At 42.8% G+C, this 14,656-nt stretch overlaps 1 pseudogene; it reads right to left on the bottom strand.

Annotated features, from left to right (window-relative positions):
• Positions 1–2: 2 nt before the first annotated feature.
• LOC118397951 (oxidoreductase NAD-binding domain-containing protein 1-like) lies at positions 3–14,631 on the bottom strand (annotated as a pseudogene).
• Between the last annotated feature and the right edge of the window lie 25 nt (positions 14,632–14,656).

Below are 14,656 nucleotides of genomic sequence, written 5' to 3'. Positions count from 1 at the left end.
CCTTAAAATATTTAGATGCACTATTGTAAAGTGGCTGTTCCACTGGATGTCATAAGGTGAATGCACCAATTTGTAAGTCGCTCTGGATAAGAGCGTCTGCTAAATGACTTAAATGTAAATGTAAATGTAAGAATATGGTTTAGCTGTGCAGGAGGGTGTCTTTGCATACCACACTATGTGACACAATCATAGTTACAGATCTATGGACTGCACAGCACAACTGACACTGAAGCTTTATGAGCCAAAGTTTACATGTGCTAGGACAAAATGTGACGCCATAGTGAGTAACGTGTTAGCAACATGGGCAACTACTTTGGTAACACAGGACCTAGACCAGGTTGAATTTCTGTCCCTGTTCATTGATGTCTCCATTCATGGACATGTAAAGCTGCTGCCAATAGTAGTCATATGTAAGATATATGATGGCAGCACATCTGTGGAAACAAAACTGCTTGATTTTGTTGAATTGGAGAAACAGCAGAAAAAATTGCAGCTGAGGTCCTGGTGGTCATCAAATAATGTAACCTGGAAAACATCCTCTGCCGACAATAAATACCAACTTTGGGGGACTGAATAGGCTGGGGAGGGTCAATGTCCATACCAAAGTTAAAAATGCTCTGCAGTGGGAGGTGATTGGCTTAGGTTGTCCTGCCCACATCATTCATAACACAGCCAGAACAGCTTTGGATATGATGTTGAGTACCTGCTCACAAACATATTTGGAATATGTTCATATTTTCACCGTCGGAGTAGAAAGACTGAAGGGCTTTTGTGAGTTTGTTGGCCAGGAGTACCATAACATTTTAGGACACAGCCATGTTCGCTGGATGTCCATGCTCCCTGCTCTAGAAAGAGTGCTGAAAATGTATGTGCCATTGAAATCCTTTATTTCTTTTGACAAATGCCCTGTGAACAATGTTCGAAGATCCACTGACTGAACGTTGGCTGGCCTTTGGCCATGGAAACTTGGCCGTATTCAGTGACACGATCAAGATGCTTGGAGGCCAGGACCGCTGTGCTGTGGAGTCCGCTGCAATTCTGAGAAATGTTGAGGCAAAATTGACTTATGTGACAACTTCATTCCAGTTTTGGTCAGAGGACTTCTGAGAGAGCTAGAGGAAAATGGAGCCATGTCTAAAGAGAGCTTTCTCAAAACATCCCAATTATTCTTCACTATGGCTGTGAACTACTTGCAAGCATGGGGAAAGCACACAGATCATCTAAAAGATCTCCTTTTAAAAAGGCAACCTCGGCGTGAAGGCAGCAGGCACACTGCAGGAAAAATGCCCCAATGTGACCATCAATGAGGATACATTGTGTGACGAGGTTACTGGCCTGCAAGAGTTCCTAAAGGGGGGATCGCTTGATGAATGGAAAACATCTGAGACACAGCTCAGTCAGAGATGGAGCACGGTGGTTAACGACTTCAAAGTGAATGACATCCCACACACTAACCTGGCTAGATTAGCATCTGTTGTCATGTGCTTACCTGGAAGTAATGCACCAGTCGAGAGAGTGTTCTCCCAAATTAATGCTCTATGGACAGCAGCAACGAAATAGATTCACTGTCCCTACCATCAAGGCCATGCTTATTGTGAAGACAAACTTCAACCTCACTTGCCAGGAGTTCATGGAGAAGCTGGCCAAAAACAGAGCAATCCTGAAGAAAATACATTCTTCTGAGAAATATACAGATTAGGTCCCTATAAGTACAGTGGGGAGAATAAGTATTTGATACACTGCCGATTTTGCAGGTTTTCCTACTTACAAAGCATGTAGAGGTCTGTAATTTTTATCATAGATACACTTCAACTGTGAGAGATGGAATCTAAAACAAAAATCTGCTCTTATTCTACACAGATTAGCAGGACCACTGAATGGCTGTTCAGATCAGACAGTTCTGTCTTGTCTGTAGTGTTTCTGTAACAGTTGTTTTCTCTGTCTATCAGTCTGCCTGTTAGACTCAATACATGAAACCGGAATTGTCCCACTTTTTTATTTCATAGATAATAACATTGGATATTTTAATTATATATTGACCGCAGAACTGGAAATGTCCCCGGTTTTCATTTCAGAAATCTGGTCACCTTAGGTTAAAGAGCTATTGAATTTAGAAAAATTTGATTTGTCGTTATGTTGACGGTCCCTAACTGCTGTTGGTGGACGTAAGGAAAACTACATGCGAATATCCAACCTGAAACTGGCTTTACCTCGGTGCGAATTGGTTAGGTTACTAATGTTTACTCATCTGATGTTGTAGCTGTCTGACTTTATTAGCAAAGCTCATTTTCACACCATAAACTCACTTATTTGACCAGATAAATTGGCTAATGTTGCTCAACATCTCTCTGCCGAGTCCATCACTATTTCTCCCTCACCTCAAACTTTACAAATGCCAGTAGGTTTCGGTTACAGCTCATGAAGTACGCTTTGTCACCTTCTCACCCCGGTCAGGCTTATCACCTAATGTTATCGTTCAGGGGGCACGCTGCTCTAAATGACGAGCTGCCTTTCCAGTGCGCGCGCTGGTGCTGTAACTAGTGATTGGGTGTCTCTTCTTTCTTCCATTCTGTTATGTAAACGATTGGCGGAGCCTTGCATAGTCAACATTGCTACAAACGCGGTTTACTCGTTCGCTTACAGACAGCTGTGATCCAACCCACCCCCCAAACTATTTTCATCGGATCTACACGAATCACCTAGGTCACCTATTTTGGATTAAAAATGGCGAATTACGCTAAAAGGTGACTAGTTTGCAGGATTCAGTCTATTACAGTCAATGAGTTGAGGACAGTTTGAGTGTGTTTCTCCATCCTTGTAGTGGATCACCAGGAAAGCTATATATACACTCATTATACTGCACTTCACACAGGTCAGAGATCACCATCAGCCAGGCTCAGATCAATGGCCCCATACACACTCAGGTTGTACAACTGATGTTCATTGCATTTGGTGAACACCAGAGTCAGGTGATAGTTGAGTTGAATATTCCGATAAAGAGAGATTCGTTAATTTGTTCAAATTGCCAGTTGTACAAGTTGGTACCTGGTAGAAATACACATTTAGGTGGTCACACCTGCAGAAAAACATGGTCCAAAAGGCCCCAAACATGTTGCCATGGTAACGTGGGCAGGTGCGTGGTCTTGGTGGTGTGTGCTGGGTTGGTCTTAGAATTCATAGGGACTGGGGGGGAGAGCAGGGTGGGTCCTCCCACCATTGATATACAATATCAAGTGACGCAGCAGTGGATAGTTGAAGAGGTCTGTCTCCAGTACGCACTACCACCACTTCTCAAACAGTATCCTGTCCTGGGATAGGCCTAAACTGAGCAAGGTCTGGACCACGCTCTCTATCATAGGTGGAGGGCCACACAGGTAACACAGCATAGTGTTAGGGTCGACGTGGCGACGCAACTCCCCCTCTGATAGCCTCCCACCTGTGGAAGATCAAATCAACAGAAAACATGGAAAATGTACTTTCATGTAGTGCTGTCATTTTATGGGCTAGCATCCATTTAAATTAATTAGGAATGTATTTTTTAACAAACGAAATAAACTATCTTTAGTTTCATTTCCAACCCATTGCAGTTTGTCTCAGTAAACATTTGTGGTTGTGTCAAGGTCATTCTGTAGTACTTACGGTACATGGACGGTTGGAGTTCCTGGTCGATGTCTGCCGTCTGTGCAGTGATGTGGAAGTCACAGGAGAATTTCTCTGGGAATTCTTTACACACATCTATGATGGTTTTCTGAGAGCAGAGAAGAAGAGCAGGGACAAGGAGGAACAATTATTGGTCTCATTCCCACACACAAACCCTGATATAATACAACTAGATATATACAAACACTGAACTAGAATATAAACGCAACATGTAGTGTTGGTCCCATGAGCTGAAATAAAAGATCCCTGAAATGTTCCATACGCACAAAAAAAGCTTATTTCTCTCAAATGTTGTGAACAAATTTGTCAGTGAGCATTTCTGCTTTGCCAAGATAATCTGGATGGATTATGACACCTGACAGGTGTGGCATATCAAGAAGCTGATTAACCAGAATGATTATTACACAGGTTCACCTTGTGCTGGGGACAATAAAAGGCCTCTCTAAAATGTGTAGTTTTGTCACAAGGCTACTGATGTCTCAAGATGAAGGAACGTGCTATTGGTATGCTGACTGCAGAAATGTCCACCACAGCTGTTTCCAGGACATTTTATTTGAATTTCTCTACCATAAGCTGCCTCAAGTCATTTTAGAGAATTAGGCGGTTTGTCTAACTGGTCTCACAACCACAGACCACGTGTAACCACGCCAGCCCAGCACCGCCACATCCAGCTTCTTCACCTGCTGGATCATCTGAGACCAGCCACCCAGACAGCTGATGAACTGTTGGTTTGTACAACCAAAGAATTTCTGCACAAACTGTCAGAAACAGTCTCAGAGAAGCTCATCTGCGTGCTCATCGTCCTCACCAGGGTCTTGACCTGACTGCAGTTCGGTGTCGTAAACGACTTCAGTGGACAAATGCTCACCTTCAAATGGCCACTGGCTCGCTGGAGAAGTGTGCTCTTCAATAATGAATCCAGGTTTCAATTGTACCATGGTGGCGGTGGGGTTGTGTTATGGGCAGGCATAAGCTACGGATAACGAACACAATTGAATTTTATTGATGGAAATTTGAATGCACAGAGATATCGTGACGAGATCACGAGGCCCATTGTTGTGCCATTCATCCGCCGTCATCACCTCATGTTTCAGCATGATAATACACGGCCCCATGTTGCAAAGAACTGTACACAACTCCTGGAAGCTGAAAATGTCCCAGTTTTCTATGGCCTACATATTCACCTGATATGTCAACCATTGAGCAAATTTGGGACTTGCAACTTCGCACAGCCATTGAAGAGGAGTGGGACAACATTCCACAGGTCACAATCAACAGCCTGATCAACTCTATGTGAAGGAGGTGTGTCGCACTGCATGAGGCAAATGATGGTCACACCAGATACCGATTGGTTTTATGATCCACACCCATACTTTTTTTAAAAGGTATCTGTGACCAACAGATGCATATCTGTATTCCCAGTCATGTGAAATACATAGATTAGGGCCACATTTATTTATTTAAATTGACTGATTTCCTTATATGAACTGTAGTTCAATAACACTAACACACACACTAGTGATGCGCGGGTCAACTGTTTTTTCACCCGCCCACAATTGCTAATACCCATCTGCAACCACCCGGCTATATGTGATAAAGTGGAAATCTGAGGCCCACACCCAACACTAACCAGCTAATATAGAACATGCACTGTTGTCTACAGTCAGACAGCAGAACGATTTTTTTGAGAGGCTGTTTGTTAGTCAACTTGTCTAGAATTAGATACATGCAGCTTCTCTTCTGTCATTACTTGTTGCCCCAGAAGACTAAATACAGTTGTTTAAGTCAGAAATTTACATACACTTAGGTTGGAGTCATTAAAACTTGTTTTTCAACCACTCCACAAATTTCTTGTTAACAAACTATAGTTTTGGCAAGTCGATTAGGACATCTACTTTGCGATTATTTCACTGTATCACAATTCCAGTGGGTCAGAAGTTTGCATACACAAAGTTGACTGTGCCTTTAAACAGCTTGGAAAAATTCCAGGAAATTATGTCATGGCTTTAGAATCTTCTGATAGGCTAATTGACATAATTTGAGTCAATTGGAGGTGTACCTGTGGATGTATTTCAAGGCTACCTTTAAACTTCGTGCCTCTTTGCTTGACATCATGGGAAAATCAAAAGAAACCAGCCAAGACCTCTAAAAATAATAGTAGACCTCCACAAGTCTGGTTCATCCTTGGGAGAAATTTCCAAAATGCCTGAAGGTACCACGTTCATCTGTAGAAACAATAGTACGCCAGTATAAACACAATGGGACCACGCAGCCGTCATACCGCTCAGGAAGGAGATGTGTTCTGTCTCCTAGAGATTAACGTACTTTGGTGCGAAAAGTGCAAATCAATCCCAGAACAACAGTAAATGACCTTGTGAAGGCGCTGGAGGAAACAGGTACAAAAGTATCTATATCCACAGTAAAATAAGTCCTATATTGACATAACCGGAAAGGCTGCTCAGCAAGGAAGAAGCCACTGCTCCAAATTCGCCATAAAAAAGCCAGACTACGGTTTGCAACTGCACATGGCGACAAAGATTGTACATTTGAGAAATGTCCTCTGGTCTGATGAAACAAAAATAGAACTGTTTGACCATAATCACCATTGTTATGTTTGGAGGAAAAAGGGAGAGGCTTGCAAGCCGAAGAACACCATCCCAACAGTGAAGAACGGGGGTGGCAGCATCATGTTGTGGGGGTGCTTTGCTGCAGAAGGGACTGATGCACTTCACAAAATAATAAAAAAATGTGCATATATTGAAACAACATCTCAAGACATGTCAGGAAGTTAAAGCTTGGTCGAAAATGGCAATGACCCCAAGCATACTTCCAAAGTTGTGGCAAAATGGCTTAAGGACAACAAAGTCAAGTTATTGGAGTGGCCATCACAAAGCCCTGACCTCAAGCCTATAAAACATTTGTGGGCAGAACTGAAAAAGCGTGTGCGAGCAAGGAGGCCTACAAACCTGACTCAGATACACCAGCTCTGTCAGGAGGAATGGGCCAAAATTCACCCAACTTATTGTGGGAAGCTTGTGGAAGGCTACCTGAAACGTTTGACCCAAGTTAAACAATTTAGAGGCAACGCTACCAAATACTAATTGAGTGTATGTAAACTTCTGACCCACTGGGAATGTAATGGAAGAAATAAAAGCTGAAATAAATCACTATTATTGACATTTCACATTCTTAAAATAATAACTGACCTAAGACATGGACTTTTTACTAGGATTAAATGTCAGAAATTGTGAAAAACTGAGTTTAAATGTATTTGGCTACGTTGTATGTAAACTTCCAACTTCGACTGTAAACCCTTGCTCACCAGAATTTCATAAATCGATAGAATGAATGCATCAAGGGTGGTCATCTTGATTATAGTCAAGTTCTGCAAAGATGGACCTAGTTAAGCTGCAAGCTAACCCAGAACAGAGCGAGACATTTTACTCTTCATTGTAATCAGTGGGGTGATATCAATACTATGCATGGCAGACTCTCTTGGCTAAGAGTTGAGGAAAGACTGACTGCATCACTTCAAGTTATAAGAAATTCCAAATAGTTTGCACAGTCAACTTACATACAGCACTGATAAACATACACTTTCCCCCACCAGACATGCCACCAGAGGTCTTTTCACAGTCCTCAAGTCCAGAACAAATTCAAGGAAACATACAGTATTATACAGAGCCATGACTGCATGGAACTCCCTTCCATAGTGAACAGCAAACCTGGTTTCAAAAAACAAATAAAGCAACACCTCACGGCACAACGCCTCTCCCCCATGTGACCTACTTACGGTGTGTGTGTAACTGATACACACACTACATGTTCATGTTTTTGAATGCATGTAAAGTCTTGTCTGTAGTCTTTTCTGTTACGTGTCAGACACCAGTAAGACCAAATGTCACCATAATGGGGATCCTAATCAAGTCAAATCTAAATTCTCTCTGCTTCTCTCACACAGCAAAGATGTTTAGGGACTGGGGAGAAAATGCAATAACGCAAAGAAAGCAACATTTTCAAACTGACATCAGTTTGACCGGTTTTAAGGAAATTAAAAGCTGTTAAAACGAACCAAAAAATGTTTTGTTTGGCTTAGATGCATGTTTTATGTGGTTGAAAGACCAAAATCAGATTTTATGGTGCTTATAAAGATAGGGCCCATCTGTAAATGTGGCAGTGCTAACCGTGTATTCATTCTCTATGATGAAATAAATAAATCATATTTCTCCACTCCTGTTCCTGAGTCAAAATTTACATTTGGTGTGTAATTTTACTGCAACAAATGCTTCATTCTGCAGGCGTTAATGTTATATTAGGCAATGTGAGAGGTTATAGACATTTTGACAGACACTACTGCACTGTTGGAGCTTGGAACACGTTTCTCTACACCCGCAATAACATCTGCTAAATGTGTATGTGACCAATAAAAATTGATTTGAAGTCCCTTAGGCTACACACTAACAGCAGATAATAAAAGAAACCTCAATGTAAACCCACCTACTCCCCCCCCAAACCCACCCGCCCTGCGGATATAACCACAGGGATTGCGAGTTATGAGTCAACCCACGTACCCCCCCTCACTTTGAAGAGCAGCTCTTGTGCGTTCTTGGCGCTGTAGCAGAGGTGGGTGGAGCCTGTTGTAGCCCCTCCCTACTTTTGCGGGGTTCTGTCGTAGCAGGTCAGCAGCGTGAAGCAGGATGGAGTATAAAGGGTTAATGTTCACGCCCCCAACAACAGGTCAACACAGGGGTCAGAGGGCACGGGGTCAAAGAAGAAGTTACCGCCCACACGCATTGCTACGTGGGAGTCCATGAGGAGAGAGAAAGAGAGAGAGAAGGAATAAATAGTGTTTATATTGTAATGATAAATAACTCAGGTATGAGATGTGTCCACATTCTAGAAGTCTGCTTTCTGTTCCCTATTGTGGAGAAAGTCTGTTTTAGAGGTTAAAAAAACAACATCCAGTGCAGCATCGGAGTCTCAGGAGACACAGACGCTGTTAAACACACTGCTGTTACACACACACACACAGCTGTTACACACACAGCAGTTACACACACACACACACAGCTGTCACACACACAGCAGTTACACACACACACACAGCTGTCACACACACAGCACCAAACACACACACACACACACACACACGCACACACACACAGCTGTTACACACACACAGCTGTTAAACACAGACACACACAGCTGTTAAACACAGACACACACAGCTGTTACACACACAGCTGTTACACACAGACACACACAGCTGGTACACACACACACAGCTGTTACACACACACACACACAGCTGTTACACACACACACACACACACACACAGCTGTTACACACACACACACACACACACACACAGCTGTTACACACACACACACACACACACAGCTGTTACACACACACACAGCTGTTACACACACACACACACAGCTGTTACACACAGCTGTTACACACAGACACACACACACAGCTGTTACACACACACACACACACACACAGCTGTTACACACACACACACACAGCTGTTACACACACACACACAGCTGTTACACACACACACAGCTGTTACACACACACACACAGCTGTTACACACACACAGCTGTTACACACACACACACAGCTGTTACACACACACACAGCTGTTACACACACACACACACAGCTGTTACACACACACACACACAGCTGTTACACACACACACACAGCTGTTACACACTGTTACACACACACACACAGCTGTTACACACACACACACACGGCTGTTACACACACACACACCTGTTACACACACACACACACACACACACACACACACACACACACACACACTGTTACACACACACACACACCTGTTACACACACACACACACACACACACACACACACACACACACACACACACACACACACACACACACACACACACACACACAGCTGTTACACACACACACACACACAGCTGTTACACACACACACAGCTGTCACACACACACACAGCTGTCACACACACAGCTGTCACACACACACACAGCTGTTACAGACACACACACAGCTGTTACAGACACACACACACACACACACACACACACACACACACACACACACACACACACACACACAGCTGTTACAGACACACACACAGCTGTTACAGACACACACACACACAGCTGTTACACACACACACACAGCTGTCACACACACACACACACAGCTGTCACACACACACACACACAGCTGTCACACACACACACACACAGCTGTTACACACACACACACACAGCTGTTACAGACACAGCTGTTACACACACACACACACAGCTGTTACAGACACACACACAGCTGTTACAGACACACACACACACACACACACCACACACACACACACACACAGCTGTCACACACACACACACAGCTGTCACACACACACACACACAGCTGTTACAGACACACACACAGCTGTTACACACACACACAGCTGTTAGACACACACACAGCTGTTACAGACACACACACACACACAGCTGTTACAGACACACCCAGCTGTTACAGACAGACACACACACACACACACACACACACACACACACACACACACACACACACAGCTGTTACACACACACAGCTGTTACACACACACACACACAGCTGTTACACACACACACACACAGCTGTTACACACACACACACACAGCTGTTACACACACACACACACACACACAGCTGTTACACACACACACACAGCTGTTACACACACACACACACACAGCTGTTACACACACACACACACACACAGCTGTTACAGACACACACACAGCTGTTACAGACACACACACACACACAGCTGTTACAGACACACCCAGCTGTTACAGACACACACACACACACACACACACACACACACACACTGTTACACACACACACACAGCTGTTACACACACACACACAGCTGTTACACACACACAGCTGTTACACACACACAGCTGTTACACACACACAGCTGTTCACACACACACACACACAGCTGTTACACACACACACACACACACACACAGCTGTTACACACACACACACACACACACAGCTGTTACACACACACACACAGCTGTTACACACACACCTGTTACACACACACACACAGCTGTTACACACACACACACGATGGGAGAGAGATCTTATAGCTGGTATAGCTCCCTTTCCTTTTCCCATTATACACACACACACACACATGTATACACACACTCCTCTGCTTTATCTGTTGTCACAGTCCCCACACTCTAACCCAGTACAGACGGAAGAGTTAACAACAGGCGCATCAAACAATCCCAGGGCTGAGTACAGTCTACAACCACTTTACTGTGGAACATCAGACAGCTTTATGTGGCGACAACCACAGTCACACACAGCTTACTGCTCAGAGAAGACACGGCTACTGGATGAGATCAGACTTACAATACAATCTAGAACACACACACACACACACACACACACACACACACACGGAGAGACAGGCAGAAAGACTGACAGACACTGCTATTGATTTTGAGGCAGAAACAAACTACATGTGAAAATGTTAATTTCAATGTACACACACACACTCACCTTGGTGTGTATCCATTGTGCGGGGGGATGTTCTGTGTATTTGACAGCCAGCTTGATAACGCACTCTCTCTGCAGCAGACCTGGACTGGAACACACAGAGAATCCTCCTACCTTCTCCATACCAGGGATAAAGAAGTCCACCCTGGACACACAGAGAGACAGACCGAGAGACAAAAGGAGAATCCTTGTTTTTAAATAATGCAAAACATGTCCAACTGAGAACGTAATCTAACGGATTCAAAAGCAACCTCAAAATGTACAGAATGTGTCCATGTCCCTCACATATCTTTACATAACATACCACAGGAAGTGGTAACTTTCCACAAGTTTGGAGAAAAAGAAGAAAAAAAGTAGGCAATAACAACTAGCAAGCATCTCTCCCTCTCTAACATGTAAACAGAGACACACACATGTTTCTCCCACTCCTCCTACCCATCTGTCATATGGACTGGAGGAGGTGTAAGGTATAGTATTTACATCCGTTTTACATCCATTACTGAACCCCGGCGGGGCAACGCACCAACCTCTACTGTTTATACACAACACAAACCGCCCACCAACAGTATGGGCCACAGAGTTGAAGGGGATATTTATCAACTGAATGTACTTTTACATCATAAATTAAACATGTTTATGGATGTGTGCTTTGCTTTAAGCTACAATACTAATGCTGTTTTCCTTTGTAGCTCAGTGGGTAGAGCGTGCCACGTGTAACGCCAGGGTAGTGAGTTCGATTCCCGGGACTACCCATTGGCCTGTTAGTGGGTCTGAAACAATCTTGTAAGTTGGAAATCCCCCCTAACTGCTTCCTGCTGTCATCATATGCATTTGTTTATCAACTTATTTTTGTACCTGTATTTTAACCAGGTGGGTTGATTGAGAACATTGTCTTTTACAGTTTTTCTCAATTGCTAAAACAGTAAAACCCATTGGCTGAACAAAGTTCTCAGTTGCCTGGACTCATTTAGCTAATTATGCAGTCTGTTGTCAATAACTTAAACCATTTCACATGATAAAACACAATTTGCAGATCTCACTTAGACTTTTCAGCAAAACTCTAAACACATTCTCATTCTCAAAACACATTCTGCACTCTAATGCACATGTCATCCATACTGGTCCTACAGTGGCAACAATCAAATACAAATAGATAACATATGTCATTGATTTAACAACCACTCAAAAATGATTTAACCTGTTTCAAATGTGACACAACCAATATTTATTTGATTTATTTCACCTTTATTTATTTAACCAGGTAGGCAAGTTGAGAACAAGTTCAACAATATAAGCCAGTTCAGAGAGCAAACAGGTTGTTGAAGGTGAGAAGGAGAAAGTCTGAGAATAGATACTGTAGTACAGTGCATTGTAGGCTGTATACTGTACAATGGATGAATTGTATGGCCCTGAACATTGTGCTTTCCATTTATTAACAGTACTAACTGCTCAATAGATTTTGACTGGTTGCAGGTTCATATCAACAAAGAACAAGAATTACCGTATCACAGAGACAAAGGACAAGTTTGTGAGATGCAGGGTACAGTACTGTAAAAATAGGGGTACAAGGAGGAGGAAGAACAAAAAACTAAATTGCAAAGAGCAAAGCAGAGTAGTAATTTCTGATCAATTTTGAGCTACTAAGATAGAACATGTTTTCGTTCATCAAAGGACAATGACGGAAAAATATGAATATTTTTATTTATTAAAAATTCTCTTCTCCCTGAGAATTGTTTCTATTTTTCGGTGTATTGTTTACTGACTGCTTGAGAGTGTATATCATTTTGATCACTTTGTTTATGATTTGAGAGCAGTGTTTGAACACAGGTAAAACTGTTTTGTGGCAAATGTTTTACTTTGCGAGAGGAGTCAGAGGTTATGTAAATAGTGCTTTAAGATGAGGTTTTGTGTTTAATGTTTTCAGGAAATGGAGCAAGGTTTCAGAAATTGTGTTTTAGCAATTGAGAAAAACTAACACAATGACCTGGGGAACAGTGGCAGGGCAGAGCAACACTGTAAATTCAATACAACACTTCCCTCTAGTGCCTGGTAAAGGTATTACAGCCATTATAAAAAGAGGTTTGCGCAAGCCCTTGATGGATTGCAGCAGGTCATTTCTCTCACTGTGCGTGATGATTGACAGCAGCCTGTGCCCGATAATGAATCTGATAACCTCTATACCTTTTGTCCAACAAACTGTTGATGTGATATACTGGTTAATTTCATTGTGACAACACACTGCCTCTCCCCTTATACCGTATCTACCCATACCTATAGCCTACGCACTTGTGCCGATCTGAAAGGTGTAAACATCCTCTCCCCAAAGCTATTGGTGTAAATGCTGTATTCAGTCTCCTTTCAATGAGCTATATGTATGTCGCCAAACAAATGACAGTACTGTACTACTCACCACTGGCCAGCTCTGAAAGTGAAGTCTGGATGGACAGCTAGCCGGAGGCGTTTCACTGTCTCAGACTCGTCCATGATGCCACATACCCGCGCCGGATATACATGCTGGACACACACACCAACACACAGTTTACAAATGAAATAACCTGTCAATCAATCTTGAAGATTAACACAATTAAACAGTGGCAATAGTTGAGAATCTGTACATTAGAAACCTTTAGCCTAGACATACACAGATTAACTAAATGTCTTCGATATTGTCAGTCTCATCATAACACAGATCTAAAACTGTTTTCAGTTTTGGATTGCATAAACCACAGGTTTGTTGCTACAGTACAAACACAGCTGGATGGTCACTCACATCTTGTCTGTAGTTGCTGGCTGTCCTCTCTAGATGGTCCGTTTGTCTTCTGGATGACATTTTCCTGAAAAGACAACAGAAATGCCTACTTTATTTAAACATGTCTGTCTATCAGAAAATAATGTAGCCAAGCGAATCAGCACAAAGGTCAGTTACGTGTTTAACCTCTATGGCCCTTAGAAAGACTGCAGTCTCACCTGTGTGCTGACGTCAAAACAAACAATAAATAGACTTGTACCCATTGTCAGATGGGTCCAGCAAACTTTAAGTAAATCATGATCATCTAAAAACAGGCGAGTAGCTCCGGGTGTATGGCAGCTTTGGTGTTGTTAAAGACGTGACAGGTGTAGTAGCCGCACAATCATGCAACTGTGCAACCACCGTTTTTAAAACAGAGACATCCATAGCATGCTAACTCAGTCAGCCGAGTCACACAACAAGCCTTAACATTTACAGCTATCGTAGCACTGACTGCATTCCCTACGGAATATAGCTTGTCTCTTTGAAAAGCAAGTCTTGCCAATGTATGACAATATGTTTGATATGATTTTCTTGCAGGTTAGATAACCTTCCTGAAATGTGTGGAAGATTTGTTGACTCCGGAAGTGATTGACG

Source organism: Oncorhynchus keta, chromosome 19, assembly GCF_023373465.1.
Source record: "Oncorhynchus keta strain PuntledgeMale-10-30-2019 chromosome 19, Oket_V2, whole genome shotgun sequence".
NCBI classification, from domain to species: domain Eukaryota; kingdom Metazoa; phylum Chordata; class Actinopteri; order Salmoniformes; family Salmonidae; genus Oncorhynchus; species Oncorhynchus keta.
Note: the sequence above shows the minus strand (reverse complement) of the source record. Positions and strands in the feature narration are given on the sequence as shown.